The sequence below is a fragment of the Terrapene carolina genome, unplaced genomic scaffold (genome assembly GCF_002925995.2).
Source record: "Terrapene carolina triunguis isolate 2854851 unplaced genomic scaffold, T_m_triunguis-2.0 Scaffold89, whole genome shotgun sequence".
NCBI lineage: Eukaryota > Metazoa > Chordata > Testudines > Emydidae > Terrapene > Terrapene triunguis.
In genome coordinates, this window is record NW_020664440.1 from 10953358 (window position 1) to 10970992 (window position 17635).

Genomic DNA, 17635 nt, shown 5'->3' on the forward strand with positions numbered 1-17635 from the left:
TTAACAGAAAAATTTTGACCAACTCTACTATTTTCTTCATGGGGCCGTGAAAGAGGTAGTGGCCTCTGACTGTTTCCATTATAACCCCTTTTCTAGTGGTCCTATACGTAATTTCACTGGGTGGAAGCTTGCTATATAAGGACTGAAACCAGGCATTATTTATCAAACTATATTTGGTTTGTAGTGATTATTTCTTTGGACCTGGTGGCTTAGAGGTTTGGCATTGGGACACAGAAAAGCCCAAGCTGATATCAAATGCAGATTTTTACCATCTGTTGCCCTATGTAAATGAGCTGATGATCTCATTCCATGTTTTAGACAGGTGTCCACATCCCAAAAAATGCAAATATAAATGACACGTTTGTTGACAGTCTCCTCAGATTAATTGGGCTTCGAGACTGAGCAAATTCTCACATCAAGAGGCTTGAAAACACATTTTCAGAGCTGTATGATGAACCTCGAACTGCTGCTGCCTGTGTTGTTGCCAGATCATAGCAGCTTTGAAGGACTGGATTAGGTAATCAGTGTACATGCATTGACATGATGATCCCCTTAGATACATTCATTAAATAACATTCAGATAAAGGGGCCCTACCAGTGATCATAGAATCAATGTCTGCAACTGAAGGTTGGGTTTTGGTTTTCAAAAAAATAAATTTAATTTAAAAACTACATAAAATAATGCAATCAAGAATCTGAATTATACCCAGAAATCCGTGATATTGTGTATTAACAGGTATTGGATCATATTTGGATGTCATATATGACATCCAAATATGATCCAGTACCTGTTAGTACACAGTATCATGGATCTTTGGATATAATTCAGATTCTTAATTGCATTATTTTATGTAGTTTTTATACACATATACACACACACACACACACACACTGTGTGGAGAAATTCCATTGGCTTCTGGAGAGTTCTTGTGGATTTATGCTGGTGTAAGCTCAGAAACGGTCTGACATATTCTCTCTAATCTATACAATTTTTGTAACACCCACATTTTTTTGATTGAGTCAATCAAAACATTTTGTTTTGATCATTTCAAAAAGTTTTGTTTTGATTTCAACCTTTTAATTTTTTCAATTCTTTTTTATATAAATGAACTTAAATTTTGAAATTAAAATTGGTTTTGAACCAAGAAAGGGAAACTTTTCATTTCCAAAATATCAAAAGGGGGCATTTTGAAACTATTTAAAAAAAAATTGAAATGGGAAATTTGTGGAAATTGATCCTTTCCCAGTTTTGATGAATCGGTATTTTCCATCAACAACAACAACAGCAAAAAATTATTTGTCAAAAAATTCCCAGCCAGCTCTACTCCTTAAGATATGCTGTTGAATATATGTATTTCTACCTTCATAAAAGAGGTGTGATCTTTGATACTCAGTAAACAGTATTTAAGAAAAACAAGATAAACTAAAGATTATATTTCACATCTTCTTGGCTTCAATGGAGCTTTGCCAATTAACTTCAGTGCAGGATCTGACCATAGAAATATGATGTTATCATACTTTTAGGTCTATATTTCTTCACTCTGAATTAATTGAGCTACTGACCCAGAAAAGCCTGTTGCTCTAGGATCTGATTCCTAAGTATAAGGAGAATTTGGTTTTGGAGTTAGGTTTGCCATATTTGTTAGTCCAGACCCTCAACCTAGGGTAAATTTGGTTTCAATGGAACTACTGTAAATTTATACCAGTGAAGATTTTGCCTAGTAGTTTCAAACTCTGCCTAATGTAGATATAGAAAATTTATTGTCTTGTGTGGAGAGGATGTTTCTCTTTGCTTTCCTAGTGTCCACATAGGGAGGGGTTACACGCACTTTGGAGGACAGAATTAGAATTCAAAATGAGCTTGACAAATTAAAGTATCAGTCTGAAATCAACAAGGTGAAATTCATTAAAGACAAGGGCAAAATGCTTAGGAAGGAAAAATCAAATGCCCAACTACAAAGTGAGAAATAACTGGCTAGGTGGCAGTACTGCTCAAAAAGAGTTTGGGGGTTACAGAGGATCACAAATGGAATACGAGTCAGTAATGTGACGCAGTTGCAAAAAAGGCTAAAATCATCTGGAGTGTATTATTATGAGTGTTCTATGTAAGACATGGGAGAGAATTGTCCGACTCGGCACGGAAAAGCCTCTACTGGAGTACTGTTTCCAATTCTTGGTGCCACACTTTAGGAAAGACATGAACAATTTGGAGATAATCCAGAAGAGAGCAACTAAATTTATAAAAAGTTTATAACACTTTGTAACTATATGGGTAGATAAGCTCTGGGATTGGCTTTAAAGGGAGGTTGTAGAATCTCCATCATTGGAGGTTTTTAAGAACAGGTTGTATAAACACCTGTCAGGGATGGTCAAGGCGTACCTGGTCCTGCCTCAGTGCAGGGGGCTGGACTGGATGACTTCTTAAGGTCCCTTCCAGCCTTACATTTCTATGATTCTATGCAGCATTTGCACATATTCCAAGCCCGGTGGCAGGTTATGTTTCTGGCTTTTCAGCAATTTATTTTTAAAACAATTAATAATCATCACCATAATTTTACATGGGAATTCTGAGTAACTCCTATGTGCATGCTTTTTCCTGACTGCAGCATGAATGACTGGAATACTGAGTTTGTTGGTGTTATTCTGCATGTCACATTTAATTGATTTTATAAGTGTTTCTATGAAAAGAGGCAGACAGTAATCACAGAGTTCATTAGAAGTACATGAGGTTACTGAATGGAGTATTATGAAATTTTCAAGATACTCAATCAGTCTAATCTAGTTAAATTACATAATGCACCAGGGTCATGATATTTTGGAGATATCTGGAGGAAAAGAGAAGGATAGCTGGAGTCTTAAAATAGATGGTTAGCCAGCCAGACTTTAATGGTAGTACTATTTACTATTTGATATGTGTTTCAGCCAAGGTTGGTGTGATAGTGGCCTTAGTGTCATGTCAGAGCTTCTTGAAATCTCTCTCAGCCTTTGCACACTTACACAAACTTCAGCCTAAAGAAAGTTGCACAATTCTGCATATACCAAATCCATGCTGAAAAGGACAAAACAAGTCTCTTCTGAGTCTGGGAGAATGGAAGTGAAAATGAGATGGCTTTAATGCTTATTTTATTAACTGCTAATGTAGCCCTGTTTTACAACAGCATGATATAGTATAGCTTTCACAATTAGGCAGTGCTATATATTAAAGTTTCAGAAGTGGTTTCTACTGTAACCTCATTTGTCAGCTGCCCAGACTTCCTTATACAAAGTTCCTTTCAGACCTAAATTATGGTTGGTCTTAGCCCAAAGGTGAAATATTTTGGAAAGTGCGAGCAAAACCAGCTCAGCAGTTTCTGAGTTATGTGAATGGGAATAAAATACTTTCTCATATACACCTATTGAAATTGTGCACTCAGAAGGACCTAACATCTGCTATACTGGGTCAGACCAATGGTCCATCTAGCCCAGGATCCTGTCTCAAACAGTGGACAGTGCCAGAGTTTCAGGGGGACTGTACAGAACAGGGCAGTTGGAGTGACCCACCATCTTCCCCTCCCAGCTTCTGGCAGTCAGAGGTTTAGGGTCAACCTCAGCATGGGGTTCCTGACCATCTTGGCTAATAAACACTGATGGCCCTAACCTCGATAAACTTATCTAGTTCTTTTTTTAACCCAGTTATACTTTTGGTCTTCATAACATCCTATTAAATGAGTTCCATAGATTAATTGTGCATTGTGTGAAAAAGTACTTTCTCTAGTTTGTATTAAACCTGCTGCCTATTCATTTCATCAGGTGACCTCTGGTTTCTCGGTCACTTCATCTCTTCTTGTCTGACCACAGTTTTACTCAGCAAAAGCTCCTGGATGGGTTTACACATAATTTTTGTCTTAGGTGTGGGCTTATTTTTACAGTTATGTTAACTGAAGGGTGAGTTCACACCTACCAACCTCAATGGGGTTTTAACTCAACCCAGATCAAAATTTCATCCAGCTCATACCAATAGAATATAATGTAAAATAGACATGCACACAACCCTGTTTGAATTCTTTCAAAGTACAACTATATCTTCTCTGGCTTTTATATTTCAGTTAACTTTCCACAGCAGAGTATCAGAAAATCATTACTCTTTTGCCAATCACCATTCTGAAATGTCCAAATTTCAATATTAACATTGTATTCCTTTGTGGATTGAGATTTTATTCATTACATTCTCCTTTAGTCTAAAAGGCATTATTATGCTGCTCATACTTCAGCTTCACAGCTAATTATAGTTTTTGGCCATTTCCTTCTGGAATATAAATACTAATATATATTAACTACACATACTTGGTTCTCCAACTTGCACCTTATTTCAAGGTAATTCTGTAATTTGATCATAGAATCATAGAATATTAGAGTTGGAAGAGACCTCAGGAGGTCATCTAGTCCAATCCCTGCTCAAAGCTGCACTAACACTAACTAACTAAATCATCCCATCTTTTTCTTGTTTATCTGTTTTAAAAAATGGTCTTGCTTTGCTTCATAAGCTTGACCTTCAAAACCTCTAAGGATGGAGATTCCACCACCTCCCTAAGTAACCCATTCCAGTGCTTCACCACCCTCCTAGTGAAATAGTGTTTCCTAATAGCCAACTTAGACCTCCCCCACTGCAACTTGAAACCATTGCTTCTTGTTCTGTCATCTGCCACCACTAAGAACAGCCTAGCTCCATCCTCTTTGGAACCCCCCTTCAGGTAGTTGAAGGCTGCTATCAAATCCCCCCTCACTCTTCCCTTCTGCAGACTAAATAAGCCCAGTTCCCTCAGCCTCTCCTCATAAGTCATGTGCCCCAACCCCCTAATCATTTTCATTGCCCTCCGCTGGACTCTCTCCAATTTGTCCATATCCGTTCTGTAGTGGGGGGCCCAAAACTGGATGCAATACTCCAGGTGTAGCCTCACCAGTGCCGAATAGAGGGGAATAATCACTTCCCTCAATCTGCTGGCAATGCTCCTACTAATACAGCCCAATATGCCGTTGGCCTTCTTGGCAACAAGGGCACACTGCTGACTCATATCCAGCTTCTCGTCCATGGTAATCCACAGGTCCTTTTCTGCAGAACTGCCACTTAGCCAGTCAGTCCCCAGCCTGTAGCGGTGCATGGGATTCTTCCTTCCTAAGTGCAGGACTTCGCACTTCTCCCTGTTGAACCTCCTCAGATTTTTTTTGGCCCAATCCTCCAATTTGTCTAGGTCACTCTGGACCTCATCCCTACCCTCCAGCGTATCTACCTCTCCCCCCAGCTTAGTGTCATCTGAGAACTTGCTGAGGGTGCAATTCATCCCACCATCCAGATCATTAATAAAGATGTTGAACAAAACTGGCCCCAGGACCGACCCCTGGGGCACTCTGCTTGGTACCGGCTGCCAACTAGACATCAAGCTGCTGATCACTACCCGTCGAGCCCGACAATCTTGTCAGATTTCTATACACCTTATAGTCCATTCATCCAATCCATACTTCTTTAACTTGCTGGCAAGAATACTGTGGGAGACAGTATCAAAGCTTTGCTAAAGTCAAGATATATCATATCCACTGCTTTCTCCATATCCACAGGGCCAGTTATCTCATCATAGAAGGCAATCAGATTGGTCAGGCATGACTTGCCCTTGGTGAATCCATGCTGACTGTTCCTGATCACCTTCCTCTCCTCCAAGTGCTTCAAAATGGATTCCTTGAGGACCTGCTCCATGATTTTGCCGGGGACTGAAGTGAAGCTGACCGGTCTGTAGTTCTCCGGGTTCTCTTTCTTTCCTTTTTAAAATATGGGCACTATATTTGCCTTTTTTCCAATCATCCCGGACCTCCCCTGATCACTACGAATTTTCAAAGATAATGGCCAATGGCTCTGCAATCACATCAGCCAATTCCCTCAGCACCCTTGGATGTATTCGATCCGAACCCATGGACTTGTGCATGTCCAGCTTTTCTAAATAGTCCTTAACTTGTTCTTTCACCACTGAGGGCTGCTCACCTCCTCCCCATACTGTGTTGCTCAGTACAGCAGTCTGGGAGCTGACCTTGTCTGTGAAGACCGAGGCAAAAAAGCATTGAGTACTTCAGCTTTTTCCACATCCTCTGTCACTAGGTTGCCTCCCCCATTCAGTAAGGGCCCCACACTTTCCCTGACCTTCTTCTTGTTGCTAACATACCTGTAGAAACCCTTCTTGTTACCCTTCACATCCCTTGCTAGCTGCAACTCCAATTGTGCCTTGGCCTTCCTGATTACACCCCTGCATGCTCGAGCAATATTTTTATACTCCTCCCTAGTCATCTGTCCAAATTTCCACTTCTTGTAAGCTTCCTTTTTGAGTTTAAGCTCACCGAAGATTTCACTGTTAAGCCAAGCTGGTCACCTGCCATATTTGCTATTCTTTCTGCACATCGGGATGGTTTGTTCCTGCGCCCTCAATAAGGCTTCTTTAAAATACAGCCAACTCTCCTGGACTACTTTCCCCCTCATATTAGCCTCCTAGGGGATCTTGCCCATCAGTTCCCTAAGGGGGTCTAAGCCTGCTTTTCTGAAGTCCAGGGTCCATATTTTGCTACTCGCCTTTCTTCCTTTTGTCAGGATCCTGAACTCAACCTCTCATGGTCACCGCTGCCTAGGCTACCACCCACCTCTACTTCCCCTACCAATTCTTCCCTTATACATTAGCTAAAATCCTTATGCATTAGCTAAAGTGTCCTAATTCCTTCTATAGTCTCTCTTCACTGCACTTAAATAACAAATGTTTTAATCCAGTAGATCACTGTAAAGTGGGAGATCCCAAAAAAGAATAGACTTGTACAGGGGTCGGCAACGTTTGGCACGCAGCTCGCCAAGGTAAGCACCCTGGCGGGTCGGGCCAGTTTTATTTACCTGCTGACGCGGCAGGTTCAGCCGATCGAGGCCCCCACTGGCCGCGGTTCGCCGTCCCGGGCCAATGGGGGCAGTGGGAAGCGGCGTGGGCGAGCGATGTGCTGGCTGCTGCTTCCTGCCGCCCCCATTGGCCCGGGACGGTGAACCATGGCCAGTGGGGGCCGCGATCAGCTGAACCTGCCACGTCAGCAGGTAAATAAATCTGGCCCAGCCCGCCAGGGTGCTTACCCTGGCGAGCCGCGTGCCGAACGTTGCCGACCCCTGGCCTTGTATCTCTAAAGATATTCACTCTACCCTTTACCAGTATGTTTATCTCCAAAATGACAATACCCTCAGATTGAAAAGATGGAGTGAGGTGGTCATTGTTTTAAAGCAGTAATTTCTAAAATCACATCATAACTTACATTTGTACACTTTGTATTTATGAACTTTTTCATCAGTTATTGTTTTTATTAATCTGAGTTTATTTAGATTTTATGTTTGAAATCTCTCTTTTCATTCACAATTCTAAGTGAATTGCTAAGTGAAGCTATCTCTAGAGTCTCTGAAATGTCTGGTATTCTCTCTGGTACCATACCTTTGGTGATTTTCACATGAGTTTCAATGAAGAACACAATTAATGGCTTTCTTTAATGAAGCAAAGCAAGACCATTTTTTAAAACAGATAAGCAAGAAAAAGAAGTTTCATGCAAAGGATAGTAATTGGCAAACAAACAATTCCTTGGAAAAGGACAACTTAGCAGGGAAGTTTTGTTATTTTTACTGGAAATGTACATTTATTAAAAAAAGTATTTACAGGACTTCTGTATAGCAGTAGGATTAAGTGCTCACCCCCCACCACCTCCAATATTTCAGTTATATGGATGGCACAAGTTACTCAGGAGCCACATTCTTGTAAATTAGTCTTCACCAGATGCTTTGTCTTATGTCCTAAATTGCTGTAAAACCTATTAAGATATATTACTCACATAAAAGGTACAAAATAGTTGCAGAATTATTGCTACAAGGAATTATGTTTTACTTGCGTGTTATCCATTAAACAAAAAGAATTTCATCATCCCACTTGAATCTTATTTTTAGATGCTTGTATTTGAATCTTTAATGAAGATTAAAGGCTATAGTTGCAATCTGTACTATATGATTTCTATCTTCTTCTGTCATTGCTAAGACTGAACATTGTTCATTAAATGCTGTTTACTTATTTATAACTGCATTGCTGTGAAAAGGTAGTCTGGAAAATTTGCAGCAGCTTGTTGTTAACCTGCATGAATATTTTTATGCAGATACATATAAGGGAAAGGACAATTGTTACCAACTCAGGTCCATGATTTTGCCTCTGATCCTTCAACCAGCTTTGTTCATGGGTAACTTTATTCATGTGAGTAGTTTCATTGAGTTCATGTTAAACACATGCTCAGATGTTTGCAAAATCGAAGTTTTACTTATTAACAGATCAAAAACTTTCGCACATAAGAACATAAGAATGGCCATACTGGGTCAGACCAAAGGTCCATCCAGCCCAGTATCCTGTCTACCGACAGTGGCCAATGCCAGGTGTCCCAGAGGGAGTGAACCTAACAGGTAATGATCTCTCTGCTGCCATCCATCTCCACCTTCTGACAAACAGAGGCTAGGGACACCATTCCTTACCCATCCTGGCCAATAACCAATAATGGACTTAACCTCCATGAATTTATCTAGTTCTCTTTTAAACCCTGTTATAGTCCTAGCCTTCACAACTGCCTCAGGCAAGGAGTTCCACAGGTTGACTGTGTGCTGTTTGAAGAAGAACTTCCTTTTATTTGTTTTAAACCTGCTGCCCATTAATTTCATTTGGTGGCCCCTAGTTCTTATATTATGTGAACAAGTAAATAACTTTTCCTTATTCACTTTCTCCACACACTTAATCCACAGATAGGTAAATAAATTCTAGGCTCAGATTCAACAAAGCACTTACGCATGTGTTTAAATTCATTGCTATTCAGCAACTCACTTAAGTACATGCTTAATTTTAATTTAAAACATGGGTGAAGTTACATTGAAATCAATGAGACCTGTAGAGGAGTGAGGACTCACCCGGCGGCGCCTCCTGCTGGTGGCTTCCGGGAATTAGCTTGTTCCAGCTCCAGAGCGCCCTCTGCAGGCCGGTGGTCCACCTATCCTCTGGCCCCATGTCCCTCCCAGGACCCCAGTGCCCTATTATCTGTGGTGTTGCCCCCTTGCAATAACCTCTCAGTCTTAGGGTCTCCCCTCCCCAGGGAACCCCCACCCACTATTCCCACCTTGCCTCAGTACAAGGCTACTGCCAGTCATCGTCTAGCCCCACATCCTAGGGCAGACTGCAGTATCAGCCTACTCATCACTGGCAAGGTTGGGTTTGGACCTGCTGCCTTGGCCTAACCCTGGGCTGCCCTCTGCAACCCCCAGTACCTGTTGGCCTTATGCTAGGCCGCAGCCTGGGTCTTTCCAGGCTGGAGCTCCCCAGCTCCTCTGCCTTTCCCCATCCCTACTCCACTCAGGTACCCTGTCTCTAGCTCCCTTCGCTAGGCCCTTCGCTCTCCGAATGCAGAGAGAAACTCTTGAGCTCCTGGCTCCCAGCCTCTTATATAGGGCCAGCTGAGGCCTGATTGGGGCGTGGCCCAGCTGCAGCTGCTTCCCCAATCAGCCCAGCTTTTAGAGCTTAAGCCCTCTCCAGGGCTGCTTTTAGCCTTCAGGGCAGGAGCGGGTATCCACCCCGCTACAGGACCTAGTCCGGCATCCACTGGCTCCCTTGACACCTTTGAGGAGCAGTGGGCGCTGTCCGGGGTTCTTTGCTCGGTGTCCCCATTTGGTTCCCTGATTTTGAACCTTTAATCGCACTCCTGTCCCTGTTTTTACATTAGTTGTCCCCCGTATTCATTTGGGTTTCAGGCCCTGTGGGTCCTCCCCTTAGGCTGGGGAGGGGATCCTTTAGCAGTGAGCGGGCTTCCTCCCGCCCACTTCCCGGAACCCAATAGGTACAGGACCTAGTCACATGCTTAAGTGCTTTGCTGAATGGCGATAGATTGCTGAATTGGGGCCATAATGCTGATAACCACAAATACACAAGCATAAAGTACAGCCCTCAATGTCTTCAACTTATATCAGGTTTATAGTACTATTATTTGTGTCATTTGATACAATTTTCTTATCGTTGGGTTTAATTGTATTATATATTCAAATTGTAATAATAAAAAGATTTTAAAAGAAAACTTTAAGGAAACAATTTTTAGCTTTACTTCATGGAACTCAGATTTTTGTTATGCCGGATTTCATACTCGCCTTTCATTCTGGTTTACTTCTTGCTTGTTTACATCCCTTAAGTTTTTGTGTCTTGGGTTCAACACATTTCAAAAACTCAGAGAATCTTGGCCAGAACTGCAAAATTTCACCCGGTTTCAATCCAATATCAACCCAGGCTTGTTCAAAAATTGGCTGAGCTTCACTGAAAGATTCAGTCCTTGCTTAATAGCTTGGTGCAGATATTGTTTTAGCTCCAAAGAAAAAAAACCATTGAAACTGGCAGTGCTTGCTCTGTATTTCAAGGGTGGTTTGTTTTTGTTTTTGTTTTTTGGATAATGCCACCAATTGTTTAACATTTCAGCAATCACATAGTTTAGGAAACCGAATCAAATGATAGGGAGATAGCTGTTCAAAAATATAGTATTGTAATCTGTGATGGCTGATACTCAAAATGTTTCTGAACTTCCTTACACAGGGCAGCATGGTTCACTGGACTGAGCATTGACTTGGCATTCAGGAGACCAGGATTCTAGTCTTATCTTTGCTACTGACCTGCTCTGTGAGCTTGGACAAATAATTTCCTATCCCAGAGAGGAAGGCTAGTCCAGCACATACAGTGCTAACCTGGGAAATTTGAGACCCAGTTTCAATTCCTTGTTCCAGTCAGGGCCGGCTCCAGGGTTTTTTGCCGCCCCAAGCGGCGGAAAAAAAAATAAAAAAGCCACGATTGGCAGCACTTCGGCGGCAGCTCCACCGCCGTCGCTTCATTCTTCAGGAGCAATTCAGCGGCAGGTCCTTCCCTCCGAGAGAGACCGAGGGATCCGCCGCCGAATTGCCGCCGAAGACCCGGACATGCCGCCCCTTTCCGTTGGCCGCCCCAAGCACCTGCTTGCTGCGCTGGTGCCTGGAGCCGGCCCTGGATCCAGTCCAGACTTCCTGTTTGACTTTGGGCAAGTTACTTAGTCTCTGTCTGCGCCTCTGTAAAAATGGAGATAATAGCACTTCCCTAGCTAATAGGGATGTCGTGAGGCTAAAGACACTACAGGTTTGTGATGTACTCAGAGACCATGGTAACGGGAGCCATATAAGTATTACAGATAAAGGGTAAAATCCTGTTTTATTTACGTCTATAGCAAGATACACATTGACTTCAGTGAGGCCAGAATTTCACCCAGGAAGCTTCTTCAGACCTTCTGGGAATTCTGCCCCAAACAAACCCTTCTCCAAGGGGTCCCTTCTGAAGGGGTGGGACTGAGAAGTGGAGTTAGCACGGTAGACTACTGGGTTTTCTGGGACTATTCCAAAAATCTGTCTCTCTTCATTGTAGACTCCTCTTATTTACTGGGAGTCTTGCAGCCAGTTAGAATCCAGTCACAACGGTCAGGGACAACTATGCTGCCTGTTTGCCCTTGTCTTTCACTAGCCCTCCTGCTCTGGCCGCTCTAAAATTTGGAGACACTCTGTGGCTTTTCAAGAATGTATACTCCTGAATGGAATGCTCTGCAGGTGAGCAAAAGCCCATAAGGTCCTTCCCTCCTTTTCTGTGAGATTAACAATATTTTTCTCCAACCCCCTGCATTTATTAATAGAAGATGCTTGTTTTACATTTATCTGTGATGCTGTAGAGCTTGTGGGCTCTGTAGAGTGGGTGGCTCTCTGCTAAAATCAGATATATGCCTGTTTGCTGATTAGGCTCCTCAGCAATTTCAGAAGTATAAGGTCTGAAGGTCTTCTATCACTGAGAACAATAAGAAAACATTGAGGCCAATGCAGACTGAGTCACTTTAGACTGCCATATTGATAATTTCCTAGGGTTTGTTATTCCGTTTTTCTAAAAAAACAACATACAAGAAATTGTAGTGTATGTCTACTGTAATTCCTCGTCCTTTCAAGACGGATCTCAGTACTCCATTTCTTTAGGAGGACAATGAGCGTGCTGAATTTTTTATATTAATGTATAATCCCAAAATCATTTTTCATCAAAGAGAAAAATGTTCCAGGCGCCAAACAACGCTGAAATATATGCGGGGTTCAGAGAACAGAATTGTGCCTGATTTAAGATGGGAAGTGGAAAAACTTTTTGACAAATGATGGTTGCATAGATTTCCTGACTCCTCTTGGCATGTCAATCCCTCAGAAGATGAGATGTTGGAGAAGAATGAGCCCCAGAGATTGAGTGATTTCATGCTGTGTAATATCATGTCATGGTCCTTTTTGTATCAGAACTCATATTTTGCAATGTGCAGTAGCTGGTAAATCAGACCATGAAAAATGACAGATTTTAGGCTTTAGTATTGTGACCCTTCGCTGACCAACTGTTTTTAACTCTAGTTTAATATTTGTGTTGCTTCCTTTTGCCCTACAAGTGTCCCTCATGTTATAAAGAAACAATTCCAGGCAACAATTGGAAACAAAATGAAGTTTGTTTACTTATTACTTAGACGAAATATATTCATTAGACAGGTGCAAAATTAGCTGATATCCAGATAACCTCTCTATGGGTGCTGGTAACCGAAAGGTTTTTTATCGTGTGTACTCACAAAAGAAAAGGACAATCTAGTTAATAAAAATATAATCCTCTGATTAATCTATTTTGGTCTATCTTGTGAGATGAATGGAAATCAGAAATGTTTTTGCATTTTCTTGCTTCTTTTTGATGTAGATAAATGGCTTTCCATTTTCATAATGATCAATATTATCAGTAGAGTAGTGCCTAAAATAACACTCAGGGTCCCGTTGCATGAGGCCGTATACATACAAAATGCAAAGGTCTTTTTCCAAAGACCTTATAGTCTATCGTGTCCTCAAGCTTCCCTCTCTTCCCTGGAGAACTATGGCAATAGAGATTTAAAAAAAATAAATGGAAAAGAAAAAAAAGTGAAATTTTGAAGTTGGTTGTTTGTTTCACATGATTAGAAGTGAACTCCGTTTTCAAAGTATCAAAAACATTAGCAAAATGGTTATTGATAAAGCACCACCTGATACAGCATGATTGAGATTGAGATTTTATAACCAAAATCTGTTTTGTCTGATGGACACAACCAGCTTTCAATAAACTGGGGAGCTGGTACTCTCTGATAAGTGGTAGAAATGAGTGCCAGCTTGCTGATCTGCAGCATATTTGTTCCTTTAGACGTTCAGCTTTATGGAGAGGACTATACTTCAAACAGTTCTGCATTTTCTTTCCCTTGGCAATGAATTGTAATGATATCAACACTGAGAATGTAGTACATCACAGCCAGGACTGAGCCCAATGGATAGAAAATTATAAACACAAATACTGAGTAACAGCATATATTTATGTAGGCATTTAAGCATAAAATGGTTTTAAAATATTTTCTATTAAAAGTATTACTAATACGCCCCACAGAGATTCAAAACACCTGCTCTCCCACTCACCCTTAGTGATGACACCACATGCACCATTGTTAGACCCACTGCCTGGGATACTGTCCATGGAACAGGAAATGGTTTTGGTTGATCCAATCCTGTCCAGTTTCTGCAGAGCTTTCAGAGAGAGAGATAGTTTAATTAATTTTGGGAGCACACTAGCTGAGGCATTTAGCTTTTGGTTTTCTTCCTGTTTCTCCCATTTCTGATTCAAACCTGGCTTCTATAAAAGGTATTTGTAATTATTGGTTGAATGTTTGATGGAACATTTTGAAGCAAAGGATGTTTGGTATTTCTTGTGTGTTTCCTCACTAGATGGCTGAAATATTTTAAGTAGCAGAATAGTGACTGACAACTAGTGAACAGCAAATAAAAAAACACATCGTCATGTGACTATGGGTGTTTGTATGCAGAGCAGACATTCATGAGAACAAACATCCATGTATCCGAGTGTCTGCAGAGCGCAAACTGCAGTAGTCAAAATGCACAAACATTCATGAGCACTCCATTCGTCCCATTTTGCTTACAACAGGTAACTTTGCTAAGGCCAAAAGAAATGGTGTTGGGGAGATACGTTCATGGTGTCTATTGCATTGTACACAATGAAGACAATATGAATAAACCACATGGATCTCAAAGACCCATATTTACTAAATATACACAAACATGCAAGGGCTAGAGACATACTCCTCATTTATGGCAGCATCGAGAACATAGAACGTAACGAGCACTACCAGAGAGCTCACATACTACCCTATTCCTATACACTACAGGTGGGAAATAGTCCACTGAGAAAGGGCACTTTTCATGTATCTCATAACTATATTTTCAGAAGTTACATTGCACTGCCAAATATGATAACGGGCTTACAGTGAAACATGATTACCTGAAGTACCACCTTATGAAGGCCAGTAGTATTAATATTTTTTCTCTGTTCCTCATCCTATTGCATTTTAAAATCCAAATTTTCCTTGATAAATTCTGGAAACTTGTTCCTTCCTGTCCATACTCGCTGGTTCTCAGGTATTTATATAAATCGATGGTACGCCCACATCTCGAATACTGTGTACAGATGTGGTCTCCTCATCTAAAAAAAGATCTACTGGCACTAGAAAAGGTTCCGAAAAGAGCAACTAAAATGATTAGGGGTTTGGAACGGGTCCCATATGAGGAGAGATTAAAGAGGCTAGGACTCTTCAGCTTGGAAAAGAGGAGACTAAGGGGGGATATGATAGAGGTATATAAAATCATGAGTGATGTGGAGAAAGTGGATAAGGAAAAGTTATTTACTTATTCCCATAATACAAGAACTAGGAGTCACCAAATGAAATTAATAAGCAGCAGGTTTGAAACAAATACAAGGAAGTTCTTCTTCACGCAGCGCACAGTCAACTTGTGGAACTCCTTACCTGAGGAGGTTGTGAAGGCTAGGACTATAACAGGGTTTAAAAGAGAACTGGATAAATTCATGGTGGTTAAGTCCATTAATGGCTATTAGCCAGGATGGGTAAGGAATGGTGTCCCTAGCCTCTGTTTGTCAGAGGGTGGATATGGATGGCAGCAGAGAGATCATTACCTGTTAGGTTCACTCCCTCTGGGGCACCTGGCATTGGCCACTGTCGGTAGACAGGATACTGGGCTAGATGGACCTTTGGTTTGACCCGGTACGGCTGTTCTTATGTTCTTATGGTGAAGATTTAAAACTAAAAACAAACAAACAGATAAAAAACCCTCACAGAAAAGAAATATTACTAATTTGTTAAATAGTGTGGAATTGTTACCTCAATGTGTGCTGCTTCCAGCTGCCCTCTGTTGTCGAGTCTGGCTCTTAGTTGTGCATCTCAGAGCATGTGGGTGGGCTTTGAGATGACTGTTGTATATCACAGTTGACTGAAGCCAAAGTGAGTGCTGGAGAGTAGCTGGAAACTGTGTGAAAAGCCAAAATAATTAAAGTTAATGTTTGCGGCACATATTTTATTAGGATGATCAGAATCAGTGTGTCCTTTTAAGTCACTTTGTATGTCTGATAAGACTGTCTGGCAGAATTACTACTCAATATTCTTCCTATTTACTTATGTTTCAGTTTGTAGATTGTGCATTACAGGAATATGCTTGTGCTTTGGATAATGTCCCTTATGGGCCCTCTAGGACTAAGGCTCTATGATTCTGAATGTTTATTGCATATGAGCTCATTGGCTTCCATTAAATAACAATATGGGCTGAATTAGCATTACTATGCTGATGAGACTCAGCTCCTCATCACCTAGATTAGTTTTGCCTCCTCATTCTGTTACGGGTGTTCCAGTACGGTTGTGCCAAGAGGAGGTTCCTAACTGGATATCAGGATAAAATATTCCCATATGCAACACTTTAGGCCCTGATCCAACAATATTTATGTATAGTCTTGAATTCAATAGGACTACTCATATGTGTCTTTGCAGAATCAGGGCTTTACAGACTAAATTTAGACCCGTCTGTGAGGTTAAGTGTACCACTTCCTTAAATCTGTTTGCCATCAAGTTAAGGCTGAGCCACAGTCTGGAATAATTCTCTCAAGATAAGAACATAAAAATGGGCATACTGGGTCAGACCAATGGTCCATCTAGCTCAATATCCTATTTTCCAACAATGCCTGATGCCAGATGCTTCAGAGGGAATAAACAGAACAGGGCAATTATCGAGTAATCCATCCCGTTGTCCAATCCCAGCATCTGACAACCAGAGGGACATGTAGAGCACGGAGTTGCATCCCTCACCATCTTGGCTAATAGCCATTCATGGAACTATCCTCCATAAACTTATCTAATTCTTTTTTGAATCCAGTTATAGTTTTGGCCTTCATAACATCCTCTGGCAATAAGTTCTGCAGGCTGACTTTGCATTGCATGAAGAAGTATTTCCTTTTGTTTGTTTTAAGCCTGCTGCCTAGTCATTTTATCAGGTCACCACTGGTTCTTGTGCTATATGAAGGGGTAAATAACACTTCCTTGGTCACTTTCTCCACACCATTCATAATTTTATAGACCTTTATCATATGACTCCCCCATCCTGACTGAATGTTCCTGACATTGGTTTTCCCAACCCAGAGTGAGCAAAAGACAGAGCATCAGCCAGTTTGTGTCATAATCTAAAAGTGACAGTGCGGTGTTTTGTGTGTCCTCTTCCCTCTAACCCTCCTTCCCATTCTTGATCCTTTCTGAAGGCCTTTGTTGGCTTAACAGATGTACTTCTTGTACTCTTTTAAACTCTTTCATTGTGGAACACTTGGCTTAGGGGGGAAAAGAACTGAAGGAAAATTGTGGTTCACTTGAGGTACCCTCAGTAGGCATTTACAATTAACAACTGAATGCATCAGTTGCTTTAAATAGCCTGACTACCATCATTCATAACAATAACAAAAGGTAACAGACTGATTAACATTCACTGGAGTTTAAGTGTTGAACTATTTTAAATTGTACTGATGTGAGTTTGGGCTGAAATCTCTCTCTAATACACTCACATTTATTACTAGATTTTGATTCACATTTAAGATCATTAACACGGAATGTTTAGACCAGCCAGTTCAACCAGCTTTCAACTGTAACTGTTTTTCATGGTGACTCAGCTGTTTCACTCCTCTTTCATTGAGCTACCTATATTTCTGCATTTATCTCCAAGTACTGTGGCAGCCTGAGTTTGAAGAGGTTTGCAGATGTGTGTCCAGTCTAATTTTATTTGGGAAAATATCAAGGGGAATCTAGTGAATATAAGTCTTGATTTTAAATTATTACATACAGGAAGCCCACTTTATCTGATTACTAACATGCACTCAAGGTTTCGTTGTGGCTCTCAATATTTACATAAAGGTAAAAGTATCAGAACCTGGCCCAATCTGTGACACCATATGGAAAATGACTGCCAGAGGCTGGGATTGGACGACAGGAGATGGATCACTGAAAAATTGCCTTGTATCTGTTAATTCCCTCTGGCCCCGGCCATTGATGGAAGACAGGATACTGGGCTAGATGGACCATTGGTCTGACCCAATATGGCCAGTCTTATATTCTTATGAATCAAATAGTGTTTCCTTTCAAGAGCAGTTCCGTT